The sequence below is a fragment of the Toxorhynchites rutilus genome, chromosome 1, assembly GCF_029784135.1.
Source record: "Toxorhynchites rutilus septentrionalis strain SRP chromosome 1, ASM2978413v1, whole genome shotgun sequence".
NCBI lineage: Eukaryota > Metazoa > Arthropoda > Insecta > Diptera > Culicidae > Toxorhynchites > Toxorhynchites rutilus.
In genome coordinates, this window is record NC_073744.1 from 73,036,268 (window position 1) to 73,052,465 (window position 16,198).

General features: G+C 41.1%; 1 long non-coding RNA gene across 2 annotated transcripts; it reads left to right on the forward strand.

Annotated features, from left to right (window-relative positions):
* The first annotated feature begins 6,644 nt into the window (after positions 1 to 6,644).
* LOC129763007 (uncharacterized) lies at positions 6,645 to 7,213 on the forward strand. 2 transcript variants are annotated; one of them, XR_008740776.1, is made up of 3 exons: positions 6,645 to 6,758; positions 6,820 to 6,893; positions 6,952 to 7,213. It is a non-coding gene; the product is annotated as an uncharacterized LOC129763007 (long non-coding RNA). The 2 variants fall into 2 exon arrangements; XR_008740778.1 differs by having other exon boundaries at positions 6,702 to 6,758; positions 6,801 to 6,893.
* The last annotated feature ends 8,985 nt before the right edge of the window (positions 7,214 to 16,198 follow it).

The following is a 16,198-nucleotide window of genomic DNA, read 5'->3' on the forward strand; positions in this document are numbered from 1 at the left end:
GGGATTACAATTACCAACAGAACCTTCTAGATGCTTCCAACCTAGCGAACCTGTGAGGAACGGAAATCGGGAACCGGCTTCTCGATCAATTAATGAGACGAAGAATCATTCCAGACACCCTCCCACATATGGAGCAGGACCTTCGAATGATCAACGAGACACCCAAAATAACCAACCACTAAGGCAACTCCGTCTAGAGGAACCTCATGGGGAAAGCAGTGACATTGAAGATACTACGGAACCGTTTGCAATCAGGAATCAACGAAACCCCTACAGAGAAAATCATTACGATCGAAGGATAGAGAAATGGAACCTCAGCTTCTCAGGCGACACGAGATCGACAAGCTTAGAAGACTTTGTATACAAGGTAAAAATTCTGGCTAGTATGAATGGAATATCCAAAGATAATCTATTATGCCACATCCATCTGCTACTCCGAGGAGAGGCCTCTAATTGGTTTTTCACGTACTATGAACCGTTTTGGAACTGGAACGTATTCGAATCGCAAATTAGATTTCGATTTGGGAACCCTAACCAAGACCAGGGAAACCGACAACGAATTTATGATCGGAAACAACAAAAAGGGGAAACTTTCATCGCATTCGTGACTGAAATTGAGCGACTGAATAAATTACTGACCATACCACTGTCCAACCGAAGAAAGTTCGAGATCATTTGGGAGAATATGCGTCAACACTATCGTGCCAAATTGGCCTGTTTCAGCATTAACAGCCTAAATGAACTGATTCAAATGAATTACCGCATAGACGCAAATGACCCGACATTACATCCCATTGGACCGAGGTACTCAGTTCACAACATAGAAGCAAGTTCAAATGAAGACGAATCAGATCAAGAAGAAGTGAACATGATTAATAGGAGAACGCAACGGAATCAATTCAGAAGTCAAGAGGAACAATCGCATGGAGCACAACAGAACAATCGTCAAGTAACAGCCAGGGTCCCTAGTTGCTGGAATTGCCGTCATCAAGGACACTTCTGGAGAGAATGTTCCGAACCGAAGACTACATTCTGTTATGTTTGTGGTAACCCGGGAAAAATCTCTTCAACTTGCGATAAGCATCCCAGAAGAGTTGGCGAATCATCTCACAACACGGAAAACTGAAGATGGAGTGCGACAATGGGAAGTCTAGTACTCCAAATAGAAACATTCTTCCCAATCAGACGAAACCTTACGTAGACCCTTTCCTGATTTTATCAGAGATCCGTATACAAACTAGTCAGTGTCCTCAGGTAACCATAAAAATATTTGAAACACAAATAGAAGCGCTGCTTGATTCAGGCGCTAGCATTAGTGTGTTGAATTCTAAAGATATAATTGACCGGTACGGTTTTAAAATTCTCGATTGTCCAATACAAATCTGCACAGCCGATCGTACCCAATATTCATGTCTAGGTTACGTAAACCTCCCCATCACGTTTCAAAATGTCACAAAAGTGATTGCTGTCGTGATCGTTCCAGAGATTAAACGGAAACTCATTCTAGGGATTAATTTCTGGAATGCTTTCAACATCAAGCCAATGATGAAAGGAACCTACGGATTAGTAGAGGTAGCTCAGATCGACACAAAACGAGAAAATCGGTCACAACAAGATTGTATGCATTTTTATATACATCCCATCGATTCAATTCCGGTTTTGTTAAAAACTGCACCGGATGAATCACTGGACATCCCAGAATTAGACCTTCCAGAACCATCAGTAGTCACACCGGAAACAGTAGAAACAGAGCATGAATTAACGAACGGAGAAAGGCAGCGATTGGCTCAGGTGATACGAAAATTCCCTTGTACATCGGACAATATATTAGGTCGAACCACATTACTTCAGCACGAAATTATCTTGCAAGAAGACGCAAAACCGAAGCGACAGCCTGTATATCGTTGCTCGCCCTCAATCCAGATGGAAATGGATCGTGAAATAGAACGCTATAAAAAACTGGATGCAATTGAGGAATATTCAAGCGAGTGGGCGAACCCTTTGGTTCCCGTCCGTAAAGCGAACGGCAAACTGAGAGTTTGTTTAGATTCGCGCCGAATAAACGCTCTAACGAAAAAGGATTCATATCCTATGAAGGATATGAAGGGTATTTTTCACCGCTTGGAAACAGCTAAATTTTTCTCGGTGATCGATCTCAAGGACGCTTATTTCCAAATCCCTCTAAAGGAAGAAAGTCGAGATTTTACGGCATTCAGAACATCGAAAGGATTATTTCGATTTAAAGTCTGTCCGTTTGGTCTCACGAACGCGCCGTTCACCATGTGTCGCTTGATGGACAAGGTTATTGGTTTTGACCTAGATCCTCAAGTGTTCGTCTATTTGGACGACATTGTGGTGGCCACCAAAACACTTTCGGATCATTTTCGTCTGCTAGGTGTTGTAGCAGATCGTTTGAAAAAAGCGAACCTAACAATATCTCTTGATAAATCCCGCTTTTGCCGAAAGCAGGTAAATTACCTTGGATATTTATTAACGGAAGAAGGAATAGCCATTGACAATTCACGAATTGAACCAATCCTTAACTATGCAAGGCCAAAAAGTGTTAAGGATATTCGTCGACTTTTGGGCCTAGCAGGCTTCTATCAACGATTCATTAAAAATCATAGCAGAATAGTCGCCCCCATTTCCGATTTGCTGAAGAAAGGGAAAAGCAAATTTGAGTGGACAGAAGCAGCGGAAGAGGCTTTCCAAGAACTGAAAGCGGCTCTGATATCCGCCCCTATCTTGGTCAACCCAAACTTTAATTTACCATTCCTAATCGAATCGGACGCATCTGATAATGCAGTGGGCGCAGCGTTAATACAAATAGTAAATAATGAACCAAAAATAATAGCGTATTTTAGTAAAAAGCTTAGCAGTACGCAGAAAAGGTACGCTAGCGTCGAAAAAGAATGCCTCGGAGTACTACTGGCGATTCAACACTTCCGTCATTTCGTGGAGGGAACCAAATTTAAAGTAGTCACAGATGCAAAAAGTTTGTTGTGGTTGTTTACCATCGGAGTAGAGTCAGGCAATTCCAAACTTCTTAGGTGGGCATTAAAAATCCAATCTTACGATATCGAGCTCGAATATCGTAAGGGCAAGCAAAACATAACAGCAGATTGTTTATCGCGTTCAGTGGAAGCGATCACAGCAACGCTGGTCGATCCTGAATATCAGGATTTAATAAAAGCGATTACCGTTAATCCTCAAAGTCACCCAGATTTTCGAGTAGTTGGTGAACGAGTTTACAAACTTGTAAAAAACCAACAGAAAGTGGAAGATCCCCGTTTTGCTTGGAAGCTGTTGCCGCCAAAGGCCGAAAGAAAATCAATAGTTGAAAATATCCATAATAAAGCCCATCTCGGTTTCGAGAAAACATTGGCCACTGTGAGAGAAAAGCATTACTGGCCTCTGATGAATGCCGAAATAAAACAGTATTGCAAAAATTGTGCAACGTGCCAAACGAGTAAGGCCACCAACGTGAATACGACTGCTCCACTTACTACCCAAAAAAAGATAGCTGATTATCCTTGGCAATTTATAACAATGGACTATGTCGGTCCACTGCCTGCTTCGGGTAAATTCAGAAATACGTGCGTACCATTGGAAAACGCCAAGCTATCATCCACAAATTAACGATTCAGAAAGAGCGAACCGTGTAATTGTGACCGAAATCCGAGCGACCATTAAGAAGGATCACAAGGAGTGGTCAAATAACATACAATCTATTGCCAACGCTATCAGAAACTCAGTACACGAAGCCACGCGTTACACACCATTCTTCACGGTTTTTGGAAGAAATATGGTTACAGATGGGCGGGAATATAGCCGGTTGCGGGATACAAATGCCCCGTATGAAAGCATCACCAGATCGGAGCGAGAAAAGCTTTACTCAGAAGTTAGGGAAAATTTAAAAGCAGCATTTCAAAAACACTCTAAGCACTACAATCTGAGGTCAAATGCAAATTGCCCAAAATACAGCGTGGGTGAGAAGGTTCTAAAGAAAAATACCGAACATTCTGATAAAGGTAAAGGTTATTGCGCAAAGTTAGCAGCAAAATACATTCCAGCCACGGTTAAAAGAATCGCGGGGGAAAACTGTTACGAATTGATGGATGATAAAGGGAAAAAGCTGGGAGTATTCAACTGTAGTTTCCTCAAGAAATTCAATAGTAAAGCGTGAGAAATTCTAAAGCTATGTCACCTTACTAAAGGTAAACAATATCAAAAATTAAATAAAATACCAACAGGGAAATGAAACATATTGTTTCATGGAAAATACATGAAACTAGCTTTTTAAAGCTATGTCACCTTACTAAAGGTAAACAATAAAACAAATCTAGTGAAAACACCAATAGGGAAATCAACCAAATCGTTTCATGGTAAACACATGAAACCAGTCATTGAAATGTTCAAGCTATGGTACCTCTTTGAAGGGAACAAAGCATTAATAAAATGCGAGAAACCAATGCTATTGCATAAATTCCTCCTCGTATAGCGAGTTGAGTGAAACGATTGAGCTATGTAAAGCTTTTTAGCGGACAATGCAGCATAAAGCTTGCGTAAAAACAGCCAACATATCCATTTGACTCCTCAGTACACTGAGTTGAGCCGTCCCACAAAAACAATATTTACTGGTGACGTTATGCGAGACTGTTTGGTTAAAAGAAAAATAAAGGTCTAATGACCATCGAAAATTTTTGGATTAATCTGAAAGGACAGACAATCCCAATACAAAAATTAAAAACCCTACCTATCAGATGATTCGAATGTTAGAATTAGTTTTCCTATCATAACCTATGTTAGTACTTACAATTAGTGTTAATTTTTTGAAAAGGATACAGCTTCAATGTCCTGGCAATGTCAGTCTTCTTTAATGGCGAATGCCTTCGCTTAACCAGCGAATCCCAATAGGTTCAAAGGTTGTGCATACCAGGCGCACATTTCGTTATTGCATGTTCTCTTTTTATTCCATATTTACATTGTCCGTATACATCCTGCAAAATACATAAAGAATCAATTCAGAGAACAAATTATGTAAATAAATACTCTCCCCGTAGAATCCGTTCTTCTAGGATTCTTCCTTCTATTTTTTCCAGTCGAAATTTAGCATCCAATGCTAGTTTGGTACGCCTTCTGTGCTTTTCCTTCCGTCGTATCCGTATGAATTCGTCATCTGTTTGTTTATTTTTGTTTTGACATTTCAACCCACTGCAAATTGTTAGGGCGTGCATAAGTCGGTGAAATATTTCGTATAACAGTTATACGGAAATATTTCAATACATCGAAATTCATTTTATCAAATAGAGATTTGATGTAGAATTTCGTTCGTTTAAGGTAGTTTTGCGTTTTGTGGCAGAAGTGGATATGTTTCTGATGTTGATATTCAGAGTAGGCCATTTCTTCACAAAACAGTTTGTGCGGTGAGTTTATCAAAGAATATTGTTCTCAACGTAAGGATTGAGGTTTTCTGAGGCTGAATAAACCTGATTTGTTCTGGAGATTTGATTAGTTTTGGTAACAACTCGCTTCAGTGAATTCAGAGACGAATTCACGTAGAAGTGTGTTTGTTAGTGAAAGTGTAAGGTGTTGGACTTATGCCACCTGATACAAGCGGTAGGGAAAATCTGTCAGTGTTTTTCACGTTTCATAAATCTGTTTTTTTTTGTGAGTATAATTCTTTTTGGTAGACTTCATGTTTATGTTCCATATATATCAGTTCCGTAATACTTCATATTCCCTCAATGGAAGAAACAAGCATTCGCTGGAGACCAGAGTCGAAAGACGTTGAAGGTCAGTGGTAGACACGTTCTGTGATGGAGCGTGAACTATAAACAGAGGAGGAGTCAATCTAGGTTGATGATGATAACATATGACCCCGAATAGCTGTACTTCTGTTGTCTGTTGTTTTTGGGAAAAATTCTAAATTTCGTATGCACTTACGAAAATTTAGTTGATTTCATTCAACTAAATTTTCGTAAACTAAGCATGGAGTGATGTAACAGGTGTACAGGTGTTTAACATTTCTTGTAAATATTCTGTTAAGTGTAATGTAGTTATTTTCAATGTTGTACATACACTTACTTTCTAGTTAATTTATTTATATATTTATTCACCCACTTTTGGTAGATTTATTTATTTCATTTATTTATTTATTTATTTATTATTTATTTATTTATTTATTTATTTATTTATTTATTTATTTATTTGTTGGAGGAATTATTATGTTAATATAATTAAAATATTTAAATCACACTTGCCAAACTTCTGCTGAAACATAAGTACTCAGTACATATGAAACAGACTTTTTCCCGTCGATCATTGCACACGAAGATGTTCATAACTTGCATGAAATCGTTGTGCTGTTGTACGCAACACAACATCTAAGAGCGAGGCAAAGCTCATGTTCCGCCACACCAATACAAGAGCGAGTAGCTTAAGCGACGCTAGCTTGAGTGGTCACTCATGCGCGAGGAAAATAAAGAAGCCAGGTTTCGTGGAAGAATCGCGAGAATTAGCTGACTCAACCTTGAAACAAAGAGCGGACAATTTTGACTTGTTTAGCTGTAGGACTGGGGGTCTGGGGAAATTCGCGGTTCAAAAAGAACCTTATTGGCTTCGGCAAATATTGTTCTCCTGGAGGAAAGGGTTAATTGTTTGAAGCAACCGTCATACTTTTTGCTCGTTCACTTTGACCCAATCTGTGGAAGAGGCAGGAGTGCGATTTTGAAATCGCGTCGCGGTGTGTTTTTGAAGTAGGTTTCTGTGTTAAACGGTTTCTTTAAAATGTGTAATAGTTGTTGCTTTTTTGTATAGGGAAAATTAACGAAGAAATTCAAATTTACCAAGGTTTCGTTAAGTGTCTGTGCTTTGAAATAAAGCTCCAAAAGGTAAAAAAAAATCAGCTTTACTTTGAAACTATAAAGCCAAACTTATAGCGTCGAACAGCCGTTCGACGGCGGTTTATTTAGGGTTGATTTCCTGAGAACCAACACATCCTTCGAGGCTCGGCACACCGCAGAGGACAACGTGACGCACTGCTGACCCCACGATCTGGAGTCAAAGTTCCCGACAAAGCCATTTCCGTCGGAAGGGAGTGCTACGCTATAACAGCACTCCGGGCAGAGCCAGTTTGAATTCAAACCGTGAGTACCCTAACCCGTTATAACATGCGCATGTGGGTGGGTATTTCTTATTGAACGGTAAATGATGATGCAGTGACCACCGAGAAAAAGAAGACGTTTAGGAAGAATAAACAATACGGTTAAATTCATGGAGACGCACGAGGGACACATTAGGGTAGACATTAGGATTGGGAAAGTATTGTGTTAAATAGTTAGGAATAAATGTTTATATGAGATATATGTATTTGGGTTAATTTTCTTTTGGAGAAACCGTTTTGCGTCTCGTATCGGGTATACTATAATTGTTGAATTTACATGTTTGGATTTACGTTGGAGTTTCACTTTTGCGCCTGAAGCGAGAGGTGATAAGTGGACAGCAAGGTAGTTGATTGTTTTCTTTTTCCCGGGTAGATCTGCGGATTTCCTCCAGATCTCTTTGGTGGCGGCCAAAAAGTCATAGGAACGTTATTGGGAAACACTTGGGGAAAGAGTCACTGTTCGAGCGATTCTTCAACCATTTTCAGAGGCTAGTTATAAGACTGGTCCTTTGCCGGGCAAATCTCGCGCGAGTTGTGCTCTTAGAGGTGGCGCTTAAGCCACTCGCCTTTAAAGAATCCCCGGAACAGTGGCGAAACGGTAGCTGGGAGTTCTGCACGCTACATAGTGTTACTTGAGAAGCAATGGTATGATGTCGCAATCAATGCTCTGGACGCATTCTTCCAACCATATCGCCAAGACTGCTTAGAGAGATACAAGTTAAGACAAGTAAAACAAAAGGAAGGGGAGAGATTTGCTGATTTCGTTCTAAGGTTGCGACAGCAGATATCCGATTGTGGTTTCGACAAGTACCCAGAAGAAGTGAAGACAACCTTGGTGGAGATATTCTTAATCGATGCCGTTATCGAAGGCTGTCAATCACAGGAACTGCGGCGTAGAATACTGCAACAGGATCGCTCCTTCTCGGAAGTTGAGGCTTTAGGCGTCACACTGGAAGGGATAGAAAACCAGGTGAAAAGTTTCGGCGGAAAGATAGACCAAGCGGACGTGAAGCAACAGGTTCTCAGAGTGAGAGATGAACCTGTTCCGAGTTTCCACAAAAATTTTCAAAATCCAATTGGAGTTAAGCGTAAATTCGAGAATAAAAGTGGATACAGCTGCTACAACTGTGGACGTCGGGATCATATTTCAACATCTGAAAAATGTCCAGCAAAAGGCAAGGTGTGTCATGCCTGTAAGCGAGTAGGACATTTTGAGTCATCGTGTCGCTCCAGAAATTCTAATAAGAAGATACCCCTTACAACAAAACAAGTACGTGCCGTCACGGAATCAGAAACTAATCTTGAAGATAGCCGGAAACTCGCTCCTGTTGAAGCAACATCGAAAACATATTACACGTTTCATTCGGGAAATGAAACCAATGTTGTTACATGTCATATTGGAGGCGTCCAACTGAATTTGCTCGTTGACTCTGGCTCTGATGTGAATTTAATTCCTGATAACGTGTGGGAGCAGCTGAAGCAGTCAAACGTAGCTGTTTATCGATGTGTCAAAGGACGCGAAAAAGTTCTTAAAGGATATGGTAATGACAATCCCTTAACAATTCTCGGTTCTTTTGTGACGGATGTCAAAGTTGGCAAGAAATCAGTTCGCGCTGAATTTTTCGTAATCAAAGGGGGCCAACGCAGTATTTTGGGAGATGAAACATCGAAGGAGCTAGGTATTTTGCTAGTTGGATTGCACATCAATCGTATAGCTTGAAAGTCACCTTTTGCTCGGAACTTTGCCAAGCTAGCTCACCTGTACCGTTTCTCAGGGTCGGCTTCCGATCTCGGGAGGACTCACACTAACACGCGTAATTAAGAGAGACAATTGAACGCCACCGGAGTAGAAGGACTGGTCTTATTGTGAATTAACTTAAGACTGAATTTACTATAATAAGTTTTATTTTCGGGTTAGTAATGCCCAGGTGCTCCGTTGTCGGCGGTCGTTGGGGTTGGGAAGGAGGAGGAGGAATAGCGTACCTTCTGTTGTTCTCGGTAATACCGGGGTGTCGGATTGATTCCACTTTCAGCTGCGTCTCACGGCCAATACCGTCCCTTTTGCTTGGTCCCAGCGATCGAAGACTGCTTCAAAACGCGGGGTGATGCTTCCTCGTGGGTGCGTCGGCTTCCCGAACGGCGGAATTTACTTTGCCTCGGGAAGGTCGATCCAATGGTGTTACCTTCACAGCTTTTCCCCGATAATCGTAGGCAGAACTCGTGTCGTCAGGAGATGGCCCTGATACCCTCTGGTATCCGTTCTTGCACTCCTTGCGTACTTTGGTTTCACTGCCGCTCACTGTCTCCAAACTTTTTTTTTCTCAACTCACGTCTATCTCGCTTACTATCTTGGACCTTACTGCCCGATCCCACCGTTTCCGCTTTCCTTTTAAACTTCCTCTTCCCTCCTCGTTCCCCGTTCTTCTCCTCCTTTCTCTCTGTTCCTTCCATCCTTCCTGTTTCCGGTTACTGTCAGAGGCAGTGACAGTGACAGCTAGGCGGGATTGATACTTCACCCAAGCGTTACCCCGTTTTTGCGGCACAGTGGGCTTGAGTTAGTGGGTACAATTTTTATTGGCAAAAAAAATTACATTTAACGACAATCATCATTTAGACCAGTCACAAAAAAAACAAATTTTCTACAAAAAAAACAAGCACAAAATTCTACAACGGTAACATTAAATTGTTCCGTATTAAGACGGTAACAATCTTCCCGGAGCCCAAGTAGAAAAATTGTATGAACAATTTTTCGTCTTTCATTGATCAACCCTACCTCAACACCAACCTTTTCCGAGTTCACCTGAACAGAGTGTCCAAATCATTGTACGTGACGTCTCTTTCGCTAGATACGGGTTAGCCTTCCAGCTTTCAACTATTGCGCCATCCGACTCCTCCCCAACTATGCTTCACCGGGTAGGACAGCCACGTGACTCCCTCATAACTGCTAACTATATTCGTTCACTCTCCTGTGACTACAGAAGAAAATCTACACGTCTATGCTATCATCATTCATTCCTCCACACTCATTCATTCCTATCACTGACCGGTCCTCTAAATCCGAAACATTCATCCTCATTCATTCATTTATTCGCTTCTTTTCTTTCTAACTACATAACTACTACTATACTTAACTGGAGACAAATCCACTCCTGTCTCGATACCTAACGGATAGGATTAAATCATTCATTCTACCTATTACCGTTTTGCTACTAACCATGCAGGCTTATATGGGCATATTCGGGGTCATAAGGCATCATCATCTGCTAAGCAGACTCCACGCAATCTTCAGGGCGGTTCCTAGTTGGAATAACCTGTTACTGACCATCAACGTCTTCAGACTCTGGTCTCCAGCGAATAGCTCTGGATAGCACTTCACGTAATTTATCTAGGATACATTAAAATAAACATCTAACTAATCGAATCGCGCATTCGAGAGTTGAGTATTTTATAACCCTATTTTGGGATTGTGAGAATGGATCATTTGAACCAACCAAATCGTACATCTCTTACCACTTGCGTCAACAAGAAGGTAGAGATGTGAGCCTATCTATTAGACAGATCAGAAAAATAAACAATGGGGAACAATAGTAGCTGTCAACTATATGGCATCAGGCATGTTGAAGTGGACGCGTTATCACGATAGTGAGCATCAAAACCTACGCAGTGTCCAATCAGTTCAAAATTGGTGTTAAATGCGAAACTGTTGGCGAACCAGGGAATAATAATCACCTTAATCGTTGTGAGTTCTGAACAGAAATAATAAACTTGGGAAGACTTTCTTCAGTATTCTTATGGTTTTCAGCTCGATGGCATCATGGAAGACGTGTGAAGAGCCACCGCTACGACTGGTTTTGGTGAACGCTGATATTGATATTTATCAAAACAACAACATTTTTGTATGAACATCTACAACATAATGAATAACTGTTCAGACATAAATACATTACCCTAGTTTGAGGTGGGCAGCAGGCCACACCCCCAGGGATTTACCATTGTCGTCCTCCAACTCATAGGAAGACGAGCCAATGATCCTTTTAATCCGTGCTGGCAAATACATTGGCCCGTATTTTGCATTGTAATGCTCTATAGCATTGGACTGTTTCATGTTGCGCCTGTAAACCGCCTGGCCAACTTGAAATGTTTTCGCATATTTCCTGTGTCTCAGATTATACCGGGGTTTTCCTTCTTCGTGTGCTCGCTTGAGATGATCCTGAACCAGATCATAAACACGTTCAAACAACTCCTTGCGGTTATCGTTGAATTGGTTAGGTACGTTAGATGTTTGGTGGAACCATTTATGTTCGGATCCTTTGAGAAACGCTTCATGACCGTGAGTGACAAAGTACGGCGTAAATTCAGTGGCGGAATGAACGGAAGTGTTTAAAATTACCTCGATTTCCGATAATTTGGTGTCCCAAAGTCTTTGGTCCTCTCGAACATAGGTTCGAATAGCAGCATTAATGGTTCAGTTTACCCTCTCTACAGGGTTCGCCTGAGAGTGGTACTTCGAGTTCAACCAATGCCGGATATCGAACCGTTCAAGTAGGCTTTTGAACTTACGGGAAGTAAACACGGTGGCGTTATCCGTGATAATAGCTTCTGGTGTAGAATAACGCAAAAACCAGTGATCTTTTAAGATCGTGCTAAGGGTGGTCTTATCAATTTTTCTCATTGGGGAAAGCATAACCCATTTGCTGAAAAGATCCAAGGTAACCAAAACATATTGGTTTCCTTTCTTGCTCCTGGGTAGCGGACCTAGGAAATCCGTTGCAATGATTTGCCACGGATTGCTAGTAACTCTTTGTTCTCCCATTTCAGGTACGACAGGAACTGAAACGGCTTTCGTCTCTTTGCATACCACACATCTCTGCACATAATCCTTAATCTCCGTGGCCATTCTGGGCCAGTAATATTTTTGTTTTATTCTCGCCAGTGTTTTGTCGAATCCCATGTGCATCGCCTCATCGTGACATTCTTTCAGAATATAATTTCGTTTTTCCCTTGGAACAACCATCTTCCATTCATATCGAAAATCATATAGCTGACTACGAGCTGATATAAATTTGTAAATATTACCCTTTTGAATTTGGAAATCTACGTACTTGTCTGGTTGATTCATAATTTTTCGTTTTAGGTCGTCATACCACGATGAAGTAGTCACAGCGGACACACAGCTACACAACGTGACAATGCATCTGGAACTATGTTTTCCTTCCCTTTTCTATGGATGATTGTCATGTCATATTGCTGCAGCGTTAGGCTCCACCTACTACATCGTGATGATGTTTTCCACTTAGCTTGAAGAATATGGGTCAACGCAGACGAGTCGGTAATAAGGGAAAAATGAGACCCTTCAATATACCCACGGAATGCCTCGATGGATAGGAGAGCGGCAAGTGCTTCTTTCTCGCAAGCATGATAGTTCCTTTGTGGAGTTGTCAGCTTGTGTGAGAAATAAGCAATTACCCTCTCCTGTTCGTCTTGAATTTGCGTGAGTATTCCAGCAACGGCCACATCACTAGCATCCGTTTGAATAGCGAATTCCTTGGTGAAGTCTGGGCTCGTTAAGATAGGCGAACTTATCAATTTTTCCTTGATTGTACAAAAAGCTTGTTCAGCATTTTCGTTCCAGCTCAAAACTTTGCTTTTTGTCTTCAACAATTCGGTCAGAGGCGTGGTGATGCCACTGAAGTCGTCAATAAATCGGCGATAGTAATTTGCCATTCCTAGAAATCTTCGCAGCTTGGTGACTGTGCAGGGCCTCTCGCAAGCCATCCACTGACAGAAGATATCCTAGGAAGTGCAATTCACTAACGCCGAACCGAGACTTTTCCAAGTTGATGGAAAGGTTCGCATTATTCAGACGACATGCTATTTCCCGAAGCAACCGCAGATGCTCATCAAACGATTCGCTAACTACGATGATATCATCGAGATAGACGAATACGTTTGGTTCCAATTCACCGTGTCCCAGCACTTGGTCCATCAGCCTTGATAAAGTCGCTGGGTTATTGGCCAGACCAAATGGGAGACGGGTGAATTGAAACATCCCTTTCCCCTGGATACTAAAAGCCGTGTATTTTCTGGATCTTTTTTCTAGCGGAATTTGCAGAAATGCTTCGGACAGATCAATGGCACTTAAATAGTGGGCTTTTGGAAGCTGTCCCAAAATTCTTCCAGGATGGGGTAAGGGATAGGCATCTCGTACGGTGCGTTCGTTAATTTTACGAGCGTCCAAACAAAGTCGAACCTTTCCCGTAGGCTTTATAACAGACACTACGTTCAGGGACCATTCTGAGTGGCATCTTTCAAGTATGCCGACTTGAAGCATTCGGTCCAATTCTTCGGCTACCTTCTCTCTCACTTTTGGAGACATGGTATATGGATATTGACGAATTGGAGGTTTGGATTTCCATTCGTCGCATATTTGAATCGAATGTTCAATTAAGTGAGTGGTGGGTAAGCAACCAGGTGTTGCTGCTTTAAACGATCGTTTAATTTCTGCAAGAGCATTTAATTCATCAGTTGAAAGAGTAGTAGCATTCTGTATGCTGATTAGAGCATTTTCGTCAGCTTCCTGTACTAAAGCACATTCTCTAATTTGAGGATAAATATGAAATTCAGTCCAGAATGTCATTCCTAATAGACACTGAACTAGTAAGCCATCCACTACCAGAGTTGGTACGACTTTGATTTTTCCATCGAAATTAAAGGGGAGATATACTTCACCCATTATATTTAATTTGTTTCCCTCGGCAGAACGAAGTTCTATTGGTTCCGACGGATTTCTTAATTTAAACTTTCGGAGGCGTTTGGACAGTTGATAACTAATCAGAGTTCGATTACTTCCTGAATCAAGTAATCCCTTGACACGGTGATGATTGATATTAACCCACGTAAACGGGCGATTGTCCTGTAATGTGGGTAGGAGAATTTGAAGGACTTGCGAGGTTCGCGGTTGATTAAAAACTGGAGTTGGAGCATACATTTTTACGCGTTTTTCCCGGACGAACGGCGGTTTTCGTTCGTCTGAAGCCCGTTTTTTTGACAATACGGGCAATGTTGGCTATCAAACCCTTTGAACCCACAAATTAAACATATTAATCCCTTGAGACTACGACATTGCTCAGTATTGTGGTTTGGTTGGCGACAATTCAAACAGACATTAGCTGGAGGAGGATGAAAACCTGCAACTAAATAGTCCAAAGTTCGCCGAAACTTGGAGGAACCTTCTCTAGGATCATCATCAGATCGATTATTCTCTGTTGTTTTCTTCTCGTATTCGTTAGACGAGGACATGGTTCGAAAATAACCTGATAGTTCGGAACGCGGCTTCAGCGGTTTGCCATTCTCTATTCTGTTAGTGCATGACCGTTGCTTGTTCTGAATAGATTTATCAATCGATTGATGATTTTCTTTAATAACATTTACTGACTTTTCGTTGCCAAATAACTTTTGATACAGGGAAAAGTTTGAAGCATCAATCAGATGGCCAGCTTCAATCAGTTGTGATAGATCGAATATTGGCTTCCATAATAAAGCTTTTTTATAATCAGTTCGCATATTTCGCTTTAAAACATCTAATTTTTCTTGATCATCCATGGGATTACTCATGGACCTGAACATTTTCTCCATGCTGAAGTAATAATCTTGGAACGTTTCGTTCCTCTGCTGGCGTCTCTGGTATATTTGAGAGCGAACCAGCGTATCGAGTTCTGGATGGACGAAAGTTTTCCGCAATTCATAAATTAAATGTTGCCAGTTCAGTAACCTACCGCCAGAGCGCATAGACATATACCAATTCGCAGCGGGACCCTCGAATAAATGAAATGCTGAGTCGAACAGTTCTTGTTCAGATACTCGTTCAGAGAGCGACAGTTGGTCTATTATGGACAGAAATTGATTCAATTTTATGCCCTGATCTTTACCTGTATATTTTTCAATGTTCCATTGCGAAACTGCTAGCGTTCTGTGCGACACAGATTGAATTCGCGGTTCTGAAGGTCTATTGTGCGTTATGTGTGTTGGTATTTGAAATGAATAACCTGAATCATAATTTCGTGGAAGGTAGCGATCTTGGGGCTGCATTCGCGTTGCGTTGGTTGCCCAACTGGATGTCACATTTGGAACTGAATTTAGCCAATTAGAATTGGTACTGACGTATTTGTTTTCTCGACACAATAGAGGTTCGGATGGTTCACGTTGATTGAAATGATTCATTGAAAATTGCGATTTGTTTTCAGCGCCAACGTAGAGAGCTGTGGTAGGTATCGGAAAAGCGTAAGTATTTTCGGAAGGATAATTTGGATTTGAAATGTTCGAATAGATTGAAGTTCTGGGTTTTTCTGAAATCATGGAAATTGGTCTCGAATATTGCGTAACCAATACTGTGTTAACGCTCGATGAAACCGTTGCTTTTGGTATAGCCCCAAGGTGAATACTAGAAATAGTCGCTGAGCTATATTGTGACAAATCTTGAAAATAAATATTGTTTTTGGGCGCCATCTGCGGATTATCGTTCGATGATAGATCCACAGATTGAGACACTGACTGTGTCTGTATTTTTCTCAACTGTGTGAGTTCTTTTTCGAGGGTTAGAAGAGCGTCTCTGAAATTATTCACATTCACGGATTCTACTGAATCATTCAGTAGACCCATTCGTTTGAAACAACCAATCATCTCTACTTCTGCATCACTGATTTTCTAAGAATTTGTTAACCTAGTTGCATTATCGCATTGATCACCATCAGTATTAACACAAGTTGATAATGTAGCTACATTCTCGGAAGACGTTTCCACTTCATTTATGCCAGGTGCCAGTGTTCCAATAGTTATTTCACCAAAATGGTGGTTGAGCTCAATCACCTTTTTTAATAATTCTAACGCTTTTTGTTTCATCGTTTCGTCTTTAAGGGAACTACTCAAAATTATCAACCTATTTGCCACGTGTAAGAGTGAGGTTTGGCACTTCGGTGCTATATGACTGACTGTGAGACCTGACGCTTCTAATTGCTCTAACTTTTCTTCGCATAT